Here is a 16,903-nt window from a genome sequence, read left to right as displayed (position 1 = left end):
AACTTTCAGTTTCAGGGGCACGTGCAGTTTTTTTATATAGTAAATTATGTTTTGCAGGTGTTTGATGTACAGATTATTTCCTCACTCAGGTAATAAGCATGGTACCTGATAGGTAGTTTTTTGATCCTTGCCCTGCTCCCACCCTCCACCCTCAAGTAGGCTCTGGTTTCTGTTGTTCTCTTCTTTGTGGTCATTTGTGCTCGATGTTTAGCTGCTACTTATAAGTGAGAACATATGGTATTTGGTTTTCTGTTCCTGCATTAGTTTGCCTAGGATAATGGCCTCTAGCTCCATCTGTGTTGCTGTAAAAGACATGATCTTGTTCTTTGTTATGGCTGTATTGTATTCCATGGTGTGTATGTACCACATGTTCTTTATCCAATCTGCCGTTGATGGGAATCTAGGTTGATTCCATGCCTTTGCTATTGTGAATAGTGCTGTAATGAACATTAAGTGTGCACGTGTCTTTATGGTAGAACAATTTATATTCCTTTGGGTATAGACCCAATAATGGGATTGCTGAGTTGAATGGTAGTTCTGTTTTAAGTTCTTTGAGAAATAACCAAACTGCTTTCCACAGTGGCTGAACTAATTTACATTCCCACCAGAAGTATATAAGCATTCCTTTTTCTCTACAGCCTTGCCAGCATCTGTTGTTTTTTGACTTTTTAATACTAGCCATTCTGACTGGTGTGAAATGGTATATCATTGTGGTTTTGATTTGTATTTCTCTAATGATTAGTGATGTTCAGCATTTTTTCATAGGCTTGTTGGCCAAATGTATGTCTTCTTTTGAATAGTGTCTGTTCATGTCCTTTGCCCCCCCTAAAGAGGAATATTTAAAGATATTATTTTCCTTGAGCTACTTTTTTTCTCTTGAGACAGGGTCTCACTCTGTCACTCAGTTTGGAGTGCAGTGGTGTGATCATAGCTCACGTGCAGCCTTAACCTCCTGAGTTCAAGCAATCCTTCTACCTCAGCCACCCAAGTAGCTGGAACTACAGGCACGTGCCACCATGCCTGGCTCTTTTTTTTTTTTTTTTTTTTTTTGAGATGGAGTCTCTCTCTGTTGCCCAGGCTGTGGTGCAGTGGCACGATCTTGGCTCACTGCAACCTCCACCTCCTGGGTTCATGCCATTCTCCTGCCTTAGCCTCCAGAGTAGCTGGGACTACAGGTGCCCGCCACCACGCCTGGCTAATTCTTTTGTATTTTTAGTAGAGACAGGGTTTCACCGTGTTAGCCAGGATGGTCTCAATCTCCTGACCTCGTGATCCGCCCACCTCGGCCTCCCAAAATGCTGGGGTTACAGGCGTGAGCCACCATACCCGGCCCCAAGATACTGGGCTTTTACAGGGGAATGGCCACATCGAGGGTCAAGAAAATTACTGTAAGTGGTAGGATTTGGCTTATGATAATGTGTGTGTGTGTGCATATACCCAAGCTCACAATACACATGCCATTTTTCTTGTAGAATTAGAAAAATCACGTTTTCCTGAAAATGAGGGAAATAAATGATCAACGGGGTAGGAAGAGTGGTGGAAATATTGTAACAGATTTGATCACAGTCAAGTGTGTTTCTTTTCCCAGTCCAGAAAAAAACTAAGCTTGACAAATAAGGAAGTTTTCCCTTTCCTAGTCCAGAAGAAACTAAGTTGTAGACACAACAAAACAGTAAAGTGTTTGGGTTAATGCCATGGATTCTTTGGCTTAGGTTATATATGGTTGTACAGAGCCAGATCTGCTCATTGTGTCTCACATTCTGTCTCAGCTATATGATAATAAATGATGCATTCTCAAGGAGTTTCTATCCCTGCTTCCTTCTTGAAAGCTGATAAGGTTAAAAAATTTTTTTCCCTTATGGTTTACCTGGGTATATGAAAGAAAATAGTTCTTGACCTTTTTTCTTCCCCAGCATATCTGAAGGGTATGACACATTTCCATCACTAATAGTGAGTCACACTAGCAATAATTTGCACCTAGCTTGTGAATCTTGAAAAAATTATTGAAGGAGGTAGAACATAGTGAAATGCAAACACATACCTAGTCTGTGTAGTTTTATCTTGAGGCAGTTCACACATGAAAATGTAATCTGTTCTTTTGAATTTCTTAATCACTTTTTCCATATTAATCTTATTGCCTAGATAATTTCTGTGCCCCAGGAGTAAGGAAAATGAACAAGATATACTCATTTTATTTTTTTAAATCAGGATGTTGGAAGATATTAATCTTTTGGTTTTGGCTACATTTGGAAAACTTTGGTTTAACCACTCAAAATATTAATTTGTAAAGCAGAAATAATAATTCTTTTCAGGACCCTGTGTGATTGTGATTGGTTGCTGTAAGAAAGGCAGGTAAATCTGGTTGTTGTTTGAGAAGGGAGGTGAGACTAACTTGGGGAGACCAAAACAACTCAGGGTGGCTTCACATTCCTTAAGTCTAGGCCCTCAGTTTTACAAGGCTTGAATTTTAATTTCATCAGGATGCTAATAAATTAGGGGAATTGGTTCAGCTAATAAAACTTTCCAAAGTCTGATGTGCAAACTGTAATACCAGTTTACTAATTTATAAATGGAAGATAGTCCCTTCCAATGATATAAATGTTTATGTCTGCCTTTACAGCATCTCTGCATTGTGTCAGGGCATGCATGAAGCCAGGTAGTTGTTTGGGGAGCATGCAATCAAAGCAAAGGGAAGTGGATTGTAGACAGAGGTATTATCCAGGCCACGGTGCGGCCAGTGTAACATCCTGCCTCAAGCGGGAGTCTGCTGAAGATCCTTACTGTCAGATGCCCAGATTTAGTGTCTTTCTCCTGGAGAGCACAGGACTTACACTGTTTATACTGTTTCTTTGACCGTCCCATTTGCTATATTTCATTCTAACCATCCCCACCTGTTTACAGAATCTTTGGCCAGACAAGTTATCATTTAATTGATGAGATTTCAGCTTGCTAAGTTAAAATCCCATTTTACGATGTCTCCCAGACATTATACCCGGGTCATCTGAAGTGCAGTTTTAGGAACTTTCTCCACTCTTTGGTAATAAATAAATGTATGTCTGAAGCCTCTAGGTTTGCAAAATTTCGTCTATCAATAGCATTTGAAGTATTTGACATACTTGATTATTCCTTCCTTAACACGTTTCTTCACTTTTGAGAAACTATTTTTGGGGTGTGGGGGTTCCTTTATTACTGTATTAGCTGCATGGCAAATATGGCATTATCATTCAAAGGGTAAGGAAGCTAAACAGGGTTTATATTGTAGTTGGTTGGTAAGCTTCAGACCACAAGGAAAGTAAGAGAAAATTATTAGCGTAGAATTCCTTTCTGGCTTGTCAAAGACTATTTCAGGTCATCATCATAGTTATGTGAATCTGCATCCCAAGAGTATGTCAGTTTGGAATTTGGATGCCTGGAACTGAGAGATTCTAACCAGCGATGTGCTTTCTAAAGACAGGAGGAAATTGTTATTATAAAATAACTGTTTCTTTCTTTCCTTTTTTTTTTTTTTTTTTTTTTTTTTTGGTAGAGATGGAGTCTTGTTATGGGGCCCATCAAACTCCGGGCCTCAGGTGATCCTCCCACCTCAGCCTCTTAAAGTTTTGAGATTACAAGGATCACATCTGTCAAAATACCTGTTTCTGTCTTTATATGCTCCTCACATTCTTTAGCAAGTTTTCCATTTTTATTGCAGGGTCACTGGAAAGTGTTATAAATATACTTTTGATACTATTATATCTGACATAACTGTATTGATCCAAAAGTGACAACGTTTTCTCTTTTTTTTTTTTTTTTTTGCCTTAGGAAGAAAATGGTAAGAAGTAGATTTTTCATGTCAAGTGTGGTGTACTGCTATTTGAAAGAAATACAATCTTATAACGGTATTATATTTTAAAGACTTGCTGATTCTCTGTAAGGTCACAATATGTTTTGCAAGTTTCAGAAGTAGGGTTTCTTCATTATGAGATTCATAATGTTCACAATGTAATCTAAAATTTAAGATTCTTTCATTCAGTCATGTCTTTCCCGTTTTTGTAGGGGGTTGGTGGTGCTAACAAGTCATGTAAAAGTAACTTATTTGCATTTTTCACCACAGTGGCAGAATGGTTGCCATCAATTTAGCATATTACAGTAGTATTTGCTAGAGAAAGTTACAAGTTCTTAGAGCTAAAGCTACTCAAGAATTTACTTAATCTGAATTTATCTTTTCTTCTTACTATATCTAGGATATAGTCACAATTATAGAAACCTTCCAGAATGTTTTTTTGAAGGGGATTTTACCAAAATATACCTATAAAAAACATCTGAAAATTTACACTCATGGAAAAGGCTTTATCTGTTAAGATTCCAAATAACTTTGTCATGGCAGTAATAATGAGAAAACAAATGTAGACAAAGTTCAAGTTTTTAGGAATAGAGAAAAATAAGAGTGAAACATCAGGTACCATTACGAAGCCAACTGGTCATAAGTAAAATCATGTCCATTTGAAGAGGTTAATTTAATGTCCATACCCAAAGAAAATAATAAGCACATGAGAAATAGTTTATATTTTTTGTATAAATGTAAGGGGTACAAGTGCAGTTTTGTTACATGGATATATTATGCAGTTGTGAAGTCTGGGCTTTGAGTGTAATCATCACTCAAATAATGAGTATTGTATTTGTTAATTTCTCATCTTTCACCTCTTCTTACTTCCTACCCTTCTGAGTTTCAAATGTTTATTATTCCACACTCTGTGTCCATGTGTACACATTATTTAGCTCCCACTTATAAGTGAGAATATGTGGTATTTGACTTTCTATCTCTAAGTTATTTCTCATAAGATGATGGCCTCCAGTTCCACCCATGTTGCTGAAAAAGATATCATAATACTTTCTGTGGCTGAGTAGTTTTTCCATTATGTATATTTTATATATATGTATATATACATATGTGGTATGTGTATATGTATATATATATGTGTGTGTGTGTATGTGTGTGTGTGTAGTATACCCCAGGTATTTTATTTTATTTTGAGACAGAGTTTCGCTCTGTTACCCAGGCTGGAGTGCAGCGGTGCAATCTCAGCTCACTGCAACCTCCACCTCCTAGGTTTAAGCAGTTCTCCTGCCTCAGCCTCCCAAGTAGCTGGGACTACAGGCAAGTTCCACCATACCAAGATTATTTTAGAATTTTTAGTAGAGACAGAGTTTTACCATGTTGGCCAGGCTTGTCTCAAACACTGGCCTCAAGTTATCCGCCCACCTCAGCCTCCCAAAGTGCTGGGATTACAGGTGTTAGCCACCATGCCCGGCTGTCCACAGGTATTTTATAACAACAATTTATATGTGTACGTATACATATATATATTATATATTTATATGTATTTATAATATTAATATATAATATACAATATAATATATAACATATATTTATAATATATACATATGTATATATAAATTGTCACTTTTGGATAAATACAGTGATGCCAGATAGTATCAAAAGTGCATTTATGACACTTTCCAGTGACCCTGCAATAAAAATGGAAAACTTCCTAGAGAATGTGAGGAGCATATAAAGACAGAACAGGTATTTTGACAGATGTGGTGGTTTACACCCGTAATCCCAACACTTGAAGAGAACTGAGGTGGGAGGATCACTTGAGGCCAGGAGTTTGAGACCAGCCTGGGCCACATAGCGAAGCTCCATCCCTACCAATAAAAATTCAAAAAAAAAAAGGAAAGAAAGAAACAGGTATTTTACTATAACAATTTCCTTGTGTCTTTTTATATATATAATTATATATAAAAGTAGATATGTGTCTTTATGTAATTATATACGTAAGTATATTAATATGTGTATATATGGACACATTTCAGCACATTTATATAATTATATGCATAATTATATATATGTATATAGATGTGGTGTATATATACCATATTTCCTTTATCAAGTCATCTGCTGATGGACACCTCTTAGGTTGAGTCTATGGCTTTGCTATTGTGAATAGCGCTGCCATAAATTTATGAGTGCAGGTATCTTTTTTATATGACTTTTTAATATGACTTCCTTTGGGTAAATTAAACAATAATGAGATTGCTAGATTGAATAGTAGTTCTATTCTTAGTTCTTTGAGGAATCTCCATACTGTTTTTCATAGAGGTTATACTAATTTATATTCCTACTGATAGTATATAAGCATTCCCTTTTTTTCCACATTCTCATCAAGATCAATTTTTTTTTTTTTAACTTTTTTTTGAGATGGAGTCTTGCACTGTCACCCGGGGTTGGAGTGCAATGGTGTGACCTCCGCGTCCCGGGTTCACGTTATTCTGCCTCAGCCTCCCAAGTAGGTGGGATTACAGGCGCACACCCCTACACCTGGCTAATTTTTGTATCTTTAGTAGAGACAGGATTTCAATATGTTGGCCAGGTTGGTCTTGAACTCCTGACCTGGTGATCCGCCCGCCGAAGCCTCCCAAAGTACTGGGATTACAGGCGTGAGCCACCTGCACCGGGCCTTTTTTTGACTTTTTAAAAGTAGCCTTTTAAACTGGTGTGAGATGATATGTCATGGTGCTTTTAATTTGCCATTTCTCCTGTGATTATGTTAATCATTTTTTCATATGCTTGCTGGCCATTTCCATGTCTTATTTGGAAAAATGTCCTTTCATATCCTTTGCCCACTATTAAATGGGATTATTTATATTTTTATTGTTGACTTATTTGAGTTCCTTGTAGATTCTGGATAGTAATCCTTTGTCAGATGCATAGTTTGCAGATATTTTATCTGATTTTTCAGGTAATTACTCCATTGATTATTTCTTTTGCTGTGGAGAAACTTTTTAGTTTATTGAAGTCCCATTTTTCTATTTTTTGTTTTTTTTTTTTTTTTTTGCAATTGTTTTTGAGGTCTTAGTCATGAATTCTTTGCCTAGGTCAATGTCCAGAAGAGTTTTCCCTAATAGGTTTTCTTCTAGTTTGAAGTTGATAATGTGATGCCTGTAGCTTTGTTCTTTTCACTTAGGATTGCTTTGGTAATTTGGACTCTTTTTTGGTTCCATATGGATTTTAGGACTGGTTTTTCTAATTCTGTGAAAAATGATACTGATATTTTGATAGGAATTGCATTGAATCTATAGATTTCTTTGAGCAGTATGATCATTTTAATGATATTGTTTCTTCCAATCCATGAGCCTGGAATATTTTTCCATTTGTTTATGTCATCTATTAATACTTTTTAAAAATTAGTGCTTTATAGTGTTTCTTATAGAGATCTTCACCTCCTTCATTAAATAATATATTCCTAGATATATGTTTTAATCTAGTGTAAATGGGATTGAGTTCTTGATTTGGTTCTCAGCTTGATCATTCTTGATATATAGAAATGCTACTGATTTTTATACATTGGTTTTGTATTCTGAAACTTTACCGAATCCATCTATCAAATCTAGGAGCCTTTTAGAGGCATCTTTAGGACTTTTCTAGGTATAAGCTCATATTGTCAGCAAACAGATAATTTAACTTTCTTGTTTCCAATTTGGATACCTTTTATTTCTTCCTCTTGCCTGAGTGCTCTGGCTAGGACTTCCAGTACTATGTTGAATAGGAGTGGTGAAAGTGGGTATCCTTGTCTTGTACCAGTTTTTAGGGGGAATACTTTTAACTTTTCCTCATTCTGTATGATGTTGGCTGTGGGTTTGTCATATATGGTTTTTATTATTTTGTATAATGATCTTTTATACCTCATTTTTTTAGGACTTTTATCATGAAGGGATGCTGAATTTCATCAAATGCTTTTTCTGCATCTGTTGAGATGATCATATGGTTTTTGTTTTAATTCTGTTGATGTGGTGAATCACATTTATTGATTTGCATTTGTTGAACTCTCCTTGCATCCCTGGAATAAAACCTACTTGATTGTGGTATATTATCTTTTTGATGTGCTGTTAGATTCAGTTTGCTAGTATTTTGTTGAGGGTTTTTGCATCTGTGTTCATCAGGGATATTGATCTATAGTTTTTGTTGTTGTTGTTGTTGTTGTTATGTCCTTGTCTGGCTTTGATATCAGGGTGATACAGGCTTTGCAGAAGGAGTCAGGAAGGATTCCTCAATTTTGGGGAACATTTTGAGGAGGTTCAGTACCAGTTCTTCTTTGATCTGTCTTGGAGAATGCTCCATGTGCTGATGAGAACAATATATATTCTGCTGTTTTTGGGTAGAATCTTCTGTAAATGTCTGTCAAGTTCATTTGGTCTAAAGTCCAATTTAAGTCCAGTGTTTGTTAATTTTCTGTCTTGATGATCTGTCTAGTGCTGAGTTAGGTGTTGAAGTTCCCTACTATTATGTATTGCTGTCTATTACCCTCTTTAGGTCTAGTAATATTTGTTTTTATGAATCTGGGTGCTACAGCATTGGGTGCATATATATTTAGGTTTGTTATATCCTCTTGTTGAATTGATCCGTTTAGCATTGTATAATAACTTTTTTTGGTAGTTTTTTTTACTGTTGTTGATTTAAAGTCTGTTTTATCTGATGTAAGTATAGCTATTCCTGCTCACTTTTGGTTTCCATTTGCATGGAATATCTTTTTCTACCACTTTACCTCCTTACTGTAAGTGTCTTTATCAGTAAGGTGAGTTTCTTGTAAGTAGCATATAGTTCGTTCATGGTTTTTTTTAAATCCATTCCATGAATCTATATATTTTAAGTGTAGTGTTTAATACATTTACGTTCAAGGTTAATACTGATATGTGAGGTTTTGTTTCTATTATTTTATTAATTGTTATCTAGTTTCTTTGTAGATTCTTTGTTTTTTTTTTCTGTCCATCTGTCTTTGAGGTTTGGTCGTTTGTTGTTTTGTCATTTGATTTCTTCCCCTGTCCTCTCTGTGTGATTGTTTTATAAGACCTATGAGTTTTATACTGTAAACCAAAAATAAAATACTAAGCCCCCCCTCAACCATCTGAATGGACTTCCTCCTCAACCAAGGCTCTTTTAATATTTAACCTGAGAGACTGTTTCAGGCCATGATGGGAAATGGGGGTTGGTTATGCCTCATTATACCTCTCTGGCATTAACATCAACACAGACTTTAAGTCTGATAAGAAACATTTTACAACCTATGATCTCTGAAGCCTAGTACCTGAAGACTTCCTCTGCAAATGAGAACTTGGGTCTCCACAATCCTTTATCTTAACCCAGACATTCCTTTCTATTGATCCCAGGTCTTTAGATAAACCCAACCAATTGTCAACCAGAAAGTTTTTAAATCTACCTATAAGCAGGAAGCCCCCACTTCAAGTTGTCCTGCATTTCTGGACCAAACCAATGTATTTCTTAATTTTTTTTTATTGAAGTCTCATGTCTCCCTAAAATATATAAAACCAAGCTGCATCCTGACCACCTTGGGCACATGTTCTCAGGACCTCCTGAGGGCTGTGTCATGGGCCATGGTCACTCATATTTGGCTCAGAATAAGTTTCCTCAAATATTTTACAGAGTTTAACTCTTTTCATTGACAATACTTTCATATGTTTTTATGATGGCAAATATTGATCTTTCATTTCCATATTTAAAACTCCTTTAACATTTATGGTAGGACTGGTCCAGTGGTAACAAATTCCCTGGGTATTTGCTTGTCTGGGAAAGACTTCATTTCGCCTTCATTTATAAAGCTTATTCCAGCAGGATACAAGATTAGTGGTTGGCAGTTTTTTCTTTAAGCACTTTGAAAATAGAATCCCAACCTCTTCTGTCTTCTGAAGTTTCTGCTGAGAAGTCTGCTGTTAGTATGATGGAGTTTCCTTAATAGGTGATGTGTTAGGCCATTTTTGCATTGCTATAAATAAATACCCAAGGCTGAGTATTTTATAAAGTATTTAGCTCATGGTTCAGCAGTCTGTGTAAGCATGTTACCAGAATCTGCTTGGCTTCTGGTGAGGCCTCAGGAAACTTACAATCATGGAGGAAGGTGAATGAGAACTATTGTGTCACATGGCAAGAGCAGGAGCAAGAAGGAGATGGGGGAGGTGCTACACTCTTTTGAACAACCGGATCTCATGTGAATCCGTCACCACTAATTATCTCAGGGAGGGCACAAAGCTATTCATGGGGAATCTGCCCCCATGAGCCAAACACCTCCCACTAGGCTCCACCTCCAACAATGAGAATTATATTTCAACATGAGATTTGGAGTGAGAAAACATCCAAACTGTCTCAGGCGACTAGCTGCTTTTCTCTTGCAGAATTTAGGATTTTTTTCCTTCATGTTGACTTTAGATGATCTGATGACTATATGTTGTCATGAGGCAACATGTTTTCCTAGAGTTCACTGGGCCTCTTATATCTGAATGTCTAAATCTCTTGGTAGACTAGAGGAGTTTTCCTCAATTATTTTCTCAAATACTTTTTTTTTTTTTTTTGAGACAGAGTCTCACTCTGTCGCCTGGGCTGGAGTACAGTGGTGCGATCTCAGTTCACTGCAAGCCCCGCCTCCTGAGTTCATGCCATTCTCCTGCCTCAGCCTCCTGAGTAGCTGGGACTATAGGCACCCGCCACCACGCCTGGCTAATTTTTTGTGCTTTTTTTAGTAGAGACGGGGTTTCACCATGTTAACCAGGATGGTCTCCGTCTCCTGACCTCGTGATCCGCCAGCCGCCCACCTCGGCCTCCCAAAGTTCTGGGATTACAGGCATGAGTCAAATAGTGTTTCTAAACTTTTTGCTTTTTCTTCTCCCTTGGGAATGCCTGTGATTTATCAGTTTGCTTGTTTTATGTAGTCCCATACTTCTTGAAGGCTTTGCTTATTCTTTTAAATTCTTTTTTCTTTATTTTCTTCTCACTGGATTAATTCAGTGAGAAAAAAAAGACCAGTCATTGCATTCTAAGGTTCTTTCTTCTGTTTGGTCTAGTCTATTATTGAAGATTTCAACTGTACTTTGTAATTCTTTCAATGAATTTTTCATTTCCAGAATTTTTTTTTTTTTTTTTTTTTTTTTGAGACGGAGTCTTGCTCTGTTGCCCAGGCTGGAGTGCAGTGGCACAATCTCGGCTCACTGCAACCTCCACCTCCCAGGTTCAAATGATTCTTGTGCCTCAGCCTCCTAAGTAGCTGAGATTACAGGTGTGTGCCACCATGCCTGACTAAGTTTTTAATATTTTTAGTAGAGATGGGGTTTCACCATGTTGGCCAGGCTGGTCTCAAACTCCTGGCCTCAAGCAGTCTTCCCACTTCGGTCTCCCAAAGTGCTGGGATTACAGGCGTGAGCCACTGTGCTCAGCCCAGTTGCTGCTTCTTATTTTTAATTTTACCTTCATTAGGGTGGGACTTTTTTTTCTTGAGGATGCGACTATGGTGTTTGTTAAGTAGAGTCATTTGGTTTTGCTTCTGGGTACATTCAGTGGCACAGATTCTGTATGATTTCCTTGGTTATAAGTAACCTGTGTGGTAGCTTTCTTTCTCAAATGCCAAGTGTAGTAGTGATGTACTGGGTGGGTGAGTGGGCTCAAGGCCTCCTGAGTAGCCTGGGTGGCGTGGGCAATGGTAGTAACAGAGGCAATGCAAAGCTTGTCTCTTTCTTGAGCTCTGTGCTCTTGAGTCAGCAGATGTTGTAAAGGACTGTGTAGATCAACCTTTAGGACAGGAGGTAGCACCTAAAAGTGAGAGCCAGCTGTGATGGTGGCAATAGAGTTTATGCTTGACCTTTGTTAATTGGGAGAAGTTCTTGGGCATTTCAGATGATGGGTAGGGCCATGGAACTCTCAGTAGTCCTGGTCCCATGATCTGCCTCTGAAACAGGAGGGGTGGGATGTGGTAGTGGGACCCACTTCGTTCTCGTGCTCCTGACCCAGCGAGGCTCTCTCCTGCAGTCCGACACTGGCAGCAAGTCACAAGAAGTTTTTCTTCAGACCAAGAAACTGCCTCAAGCTGTAAAGCTTCCTGCCCAGGTCAAAACTGTGGCTATCAGACTAAAACCCTCCCAGTTCAGTACCACAAAGGGAGGGTATTAGTCTGTTCTCACATTGCTATAAAGAAATACCTGAGACTTGTAATTTATAAAGAAAAAAGGTTTAATTGGCTCATGGTTCTGCAGGCTATACAGGAAGCATGATGCTGGCATCTGCCCAGCTTCCAGGAGCCCTCAGAAAGCTTACATTATGGCAGAAGGCAAAACAGAAGCAGGCATGTCTGGAGCAAGAGAGATCCAGTGGGGAAGTGCTACACACTTTTAAACAACCAGATCTCATGAGAACTCACTCACTATCACAAGAATAGCACCAAAGGGATGGTGCTAAACTATTCATGAGAAACACCTCCATGATCCAATCATCTCCCACCAGGCCCCACCTCCAACATTAGAGATTACAATTCAACATGAGATTTGGGTGGGGACACAGATCCAATCCATATCAGGCGTCTAACTCCCACACCCGTGGCTGGAGCCCATGCCACTCACCTCTCCTACTCAAAACTAGATTGCAAATTCCCATCCAGAGACTCTCCAAATCAGTGACTGCAACCCATGCTTGTTGGCAGGTTCTTACACAACCCACTATGAGTTAGCATCAAAAATGGCTTTCTCCTATCAGCACCCATGTCTGGGAGTGTGTGTGGGGTACTTCCCAGTGCCGTTCCTTCTCACGGTCTCCTGACTGCTCCCCAAGTCAGATCAGGTCTTGATAAAGTCAAGAAGCTCCTCCATGGCCTGGATTGCCTGGCTCTCCAGTGGGAATGTATATCACAGAGGCAGTTTCTCCCTGTCTCACACACTGGGGATTCACTCACAGTTTTTCACCAGATCCACCCCGCAGGCTGCTGCTTGCCTTATTTTTCAGAGTATCCAAAGTTTCTTTCACTTTTATGTTGAACTCCCATGTTCGTTCTTGGATAAAATTTCACAGTATGAATCTCTACACATTATTTTGCCTTTTCCAAATGCATGAGGCAAGCTGGCAAAGCCACTATTCTGCTATGTTGGGGAAAAAAGCAGAAATGGTTGTCTTAATAGATACATGCTTTAAAATTAATCTAAGCTAGATGTAGTTTTCAATGAACTAATGTATATTGAGTGTCTATTATATATAGAATCCAGAGAAGACTGTTTCTTTGTATTTTTTTTGTTTTATAGTACTATGATTCATTTGAAACCTATTATCAGCCTTATGACCATACCAAGTTGTGCCAGTCATTTAAAATTTTTAGTTTTTCATTATTCAACATATATTGATATATAGCCTTACATGCATGTCTATGAGAAAGTGGTAGGAGAAAGCTCTCAGCTGATTTTTGTGCAACTGAATGACCATTAATGCTTGGCAATCTTCCCAACTGAATCTGACTCAAGTAGAAATAGTTAACATTAATCAAAAGAGATTAATTACCTGCCACAAGTCTTTTGAAATAGTCTGTCCTGAGAAAAAGAAAATTCGATGATATGTAAATCCATGTTCTTTGGGAATGTTTATTTCTCCTTTTCTTGGGATACAGAAGAAGAGACAGACTCAGATACAAACCTCAATACCTGAAATCATTAGCTTTGGTCTTGGTGGGACCAAAACCAAAAAATAAAAGCTATTAATATGTGATTGAATACACACACACACACACACACACACACACACACACACATTTATTATAAGGAATTGGCACATGTGATTATGGCAACTGGGAAGTCCAAGAATCTGCAGTGTGGTCTGGCAGGGTCAAGACCCAAGAGAGCTGATGGTGCAGTTCCAGTCTCACAGAAGTCTGCTGGAGAATTTCCTGTGGCTTGGAGAAGGTGGTCTTTTCATTCTACTCAGGTCTTCTATTGATTGGATAAAGTGCACATACATCATGGAGGGCAATCTTATTTACCCAGAGGACATCAGTGTCAATGTTAATCCCATCCAGAAACACCTTCCAGGTTGACACATAAAATTAACAATACACTTTTCCTCATCTCACCCAAATTTAGGTTAAGAGTTCTGGATACCTGAATTAATATTGCCATTGGAATGCCACTTTTACTTTTGGAGAAAAATTAGAAATAACTTATTTTATAAAATTAAAAAACTGGGGGAGGAGCCAAGATGGCCGAATAGGAACAGCTCCGGTCTACAGCTCCCAGCGTGAGCGACGCAGAAGACGGGTGATTTCTGCATTTCCATCTGAGGTACCGTGTTCATCTCACTAGGGAGTGCCAGACAGTGGGCGCAGGTCAGTGGGTGAGCGCACTGTGCGCCAGCCGAAGCAGGGGCGAGGCATTGCCTCACTCGGGAAGCGCAAGGGGTCAGGGAGTTCCCCTTCCAGGGGTGACAGACGGCACCTGGAAAATCGGGCCACTCCCACCCGAATACTGTGCTTTTCCGACGGGCTTAGGAAACGGTGCCCCAGGAGAGTATAGCCCGCACCTGGCTCAGAGGGTCCTACGCCCACGGAGTCTCGCTGATTGCTAGCACAGCAGTCTGAGATCAAACAGCAAGTCGGCAGCGAGGCTGGGGGAGGGGCGCCCGCCATTGCCCAGGCTCGCTTAGGTAAACAAAGCAGCCTGGAAGCTTGAACTGGGTGGAGCCCACCACAGCTCAAGGAGGCCTGCCTGCCTCTGTAGGCTCCACCTCTGGGGGCAGGACACAGACAAACAAAAAGACAGCAGTAACCTCTGCAGACTTAAATGTCCCTGTCTGACAGCTGTGAGGAGGGCAGTGGTTCTCCCAGCACGCAGCTGGAGATCTGAGAACGGGCTGACTGCCTCCTCAAGTGGGTCCCTGACCCCTGACCCCCGAGCAGCCTAACTGGGAGGCACCCCCCAGCAGGGGCAGACTGACACCTCACACGGCCGGCCAGGTACTCCAACAGACCTGCAGCTGAGGGTCCTGTCTGTTAGAAGGAAAACTAACAGAAAGGACATCCACACCAAAAACCCATCTGTACATCACCATCATCAAAGACCAAAAGTAGTTAAAACCACAAAGATGGGGAAAAAACAGAGCAGAAAAACTGGAAACTCTAAAAACCAGAGTACCTCTCCTCCTCCAAAGGAACGCAGTTCCTCACCAGCAACGGAACAAAGCTGGACAGAGAATGACTTTGACGAGCTGAGAGAAGAAGGCTTCAGACGATCAAATTACTCCGAGCTACGGGAGGATATTCAAACCAAAGGCAAAGAAGTTGAAAACTTTGAAAAAAATTTAGAAGAATGTATAACTAGAATAACCAATACAGAGAAGTGCTTAAAGGAGCTGATGGAGCTGAAAACCAAGGCTCGAGAACTACGTGAAGAATGCAGAAGCCTCAGGAGCCGATGCGATCAAATGGAAGAAAGGGTATCAGCCCTGGAAGATGAAATGAATGAAATGAAGCGAGAAGGGAAGTTTAGAGAAAAAAGAATAAAAAGAAACGAGCAAAGCCTCCAAGAAATGTGGGACTATGTGAAAAGACCAAATCTACGTCTGATTGGTGTACCTGAAAGTGACGGGGAGAATGGAAACAAGTTGGAAAACACTCTGCAGGATATTATCCAGGAGAACTTCCCCAATCTAGCAAGGCAGGCCAATATTCAGATTCAGGAAATACAGAGAACGCCACAAAGATACTCCTCGAGAAGAGCAACTCCAAGACACATAATTGTCAGATTCACCAAAGTTGAAATGAAGGAAAAAATGTTAAGGGCAGCCAGAGAGAAAGGTCGGGTTACCATCAAAGGGAAGCCCATCAGACTAACAGCGGATCTCTCGGCAGAAACCCTACAAGCCAGAAGAGAGTGGGGGCCAATATTCAACATTCTTAAAGAAAAGAATTTTCAACCCAGAATTTCATATCCTGCCAAACTAAGCTTCATAAGTGAAGGAGAAATAAAATACTTTACAGACAAGCAAATGCTGAGAGATTTTGTCACCACCAGGCCTGCCCTAAAAGAGCTCCTGAAGGAAGCGCTAATCATGGAAAGGCACAACCGGTACCAGCCACTGCAAAATCATACCGAAATGTAAAGAACATCGAGACTAGGAAGAGACTGCATGAACTAACGAGCAAAATATCCAGCTAACATCGTAATGACAGGATCAAATTCACACATAACAATATTAACTTTAAATGTAAATGGACTAAATGCTCCAATTAAAAGACACAGACTGGCAAACTGGATAAAGACTCAAGACCCATCAGTGTGCTGTATTCAGGAAACCCATCTCACGTGCAGAGACACACATAGGCTCAAAATAAAAGGATGGAGGAAGATCTACCAAGCAAATGGAAAACAAAAAAAGGCAGGGGTTGCAATCCTAGTCTCTGATAAAACAGACTTTAAACCAACAAAGATCAAAAGAGACAAAGAAGGCCATTACATAATGGTAAAGGGATTAATTCAACAAGAAGAGCTAACTATCCTAAATATATATGCACCCAATACAGGAGCACCCAGATTCATAAAGCAAGTCCTGAGTGACCTACAAAGAGACTTAGACTCCCACACATTAATAATGGGAGACTTTAACACCCCACTATCAACATTAGACAGATCAACGAGACAGAAAGTCAACAAGGATACCCAGGAATTGAACTCAGCTCTGCACCAAGCGGACCTAATAGACATCTACAGAACTCTCCACCCCAAATCAACAGAATATACATTTTTTTCAGCACCACACCACACCTATTCCAAAATTGACCATATACTTGGAAGTAAAGCTCTCCTCAATAAATGTAAAAGAACAGAAATTGTAACAAACTGTCTCTCAGATCACAGTGCAATCAAGCTAGAACTCAGGATTAAGAATCTCACTCAAAACCGCTCAACTACGTGGAAACTGAACAACCTGCTCCTGAATGACTACTGGGTACATAACGAAATGAAGGCAGAAATAAAGATGTTCTTTGAAACCAACGAGAACCAAGACACAACATACCAGAATCTCTGGGATGCATTCAAAGCAGTGTGTAGA

The sequence above is a fragment of the Pongo abelii genome, chromosome 15, assembly GCF_028885655.2.
Source record: "Pongo abelii isolate AG06213 chromosome 15, NHGRI_mPonAbe1-v2.0_pri, whole genome shotgun sequence".
Classification (NCBI taxonomy): domain Eukaryota; kingdom Metazoa; phylum Chordata; class Mammalia; order Primates; family Hominidae; genus Pongo; species Pongo abelii.
Note: the sequence above shows the minus strand (reverse complement) of the source record.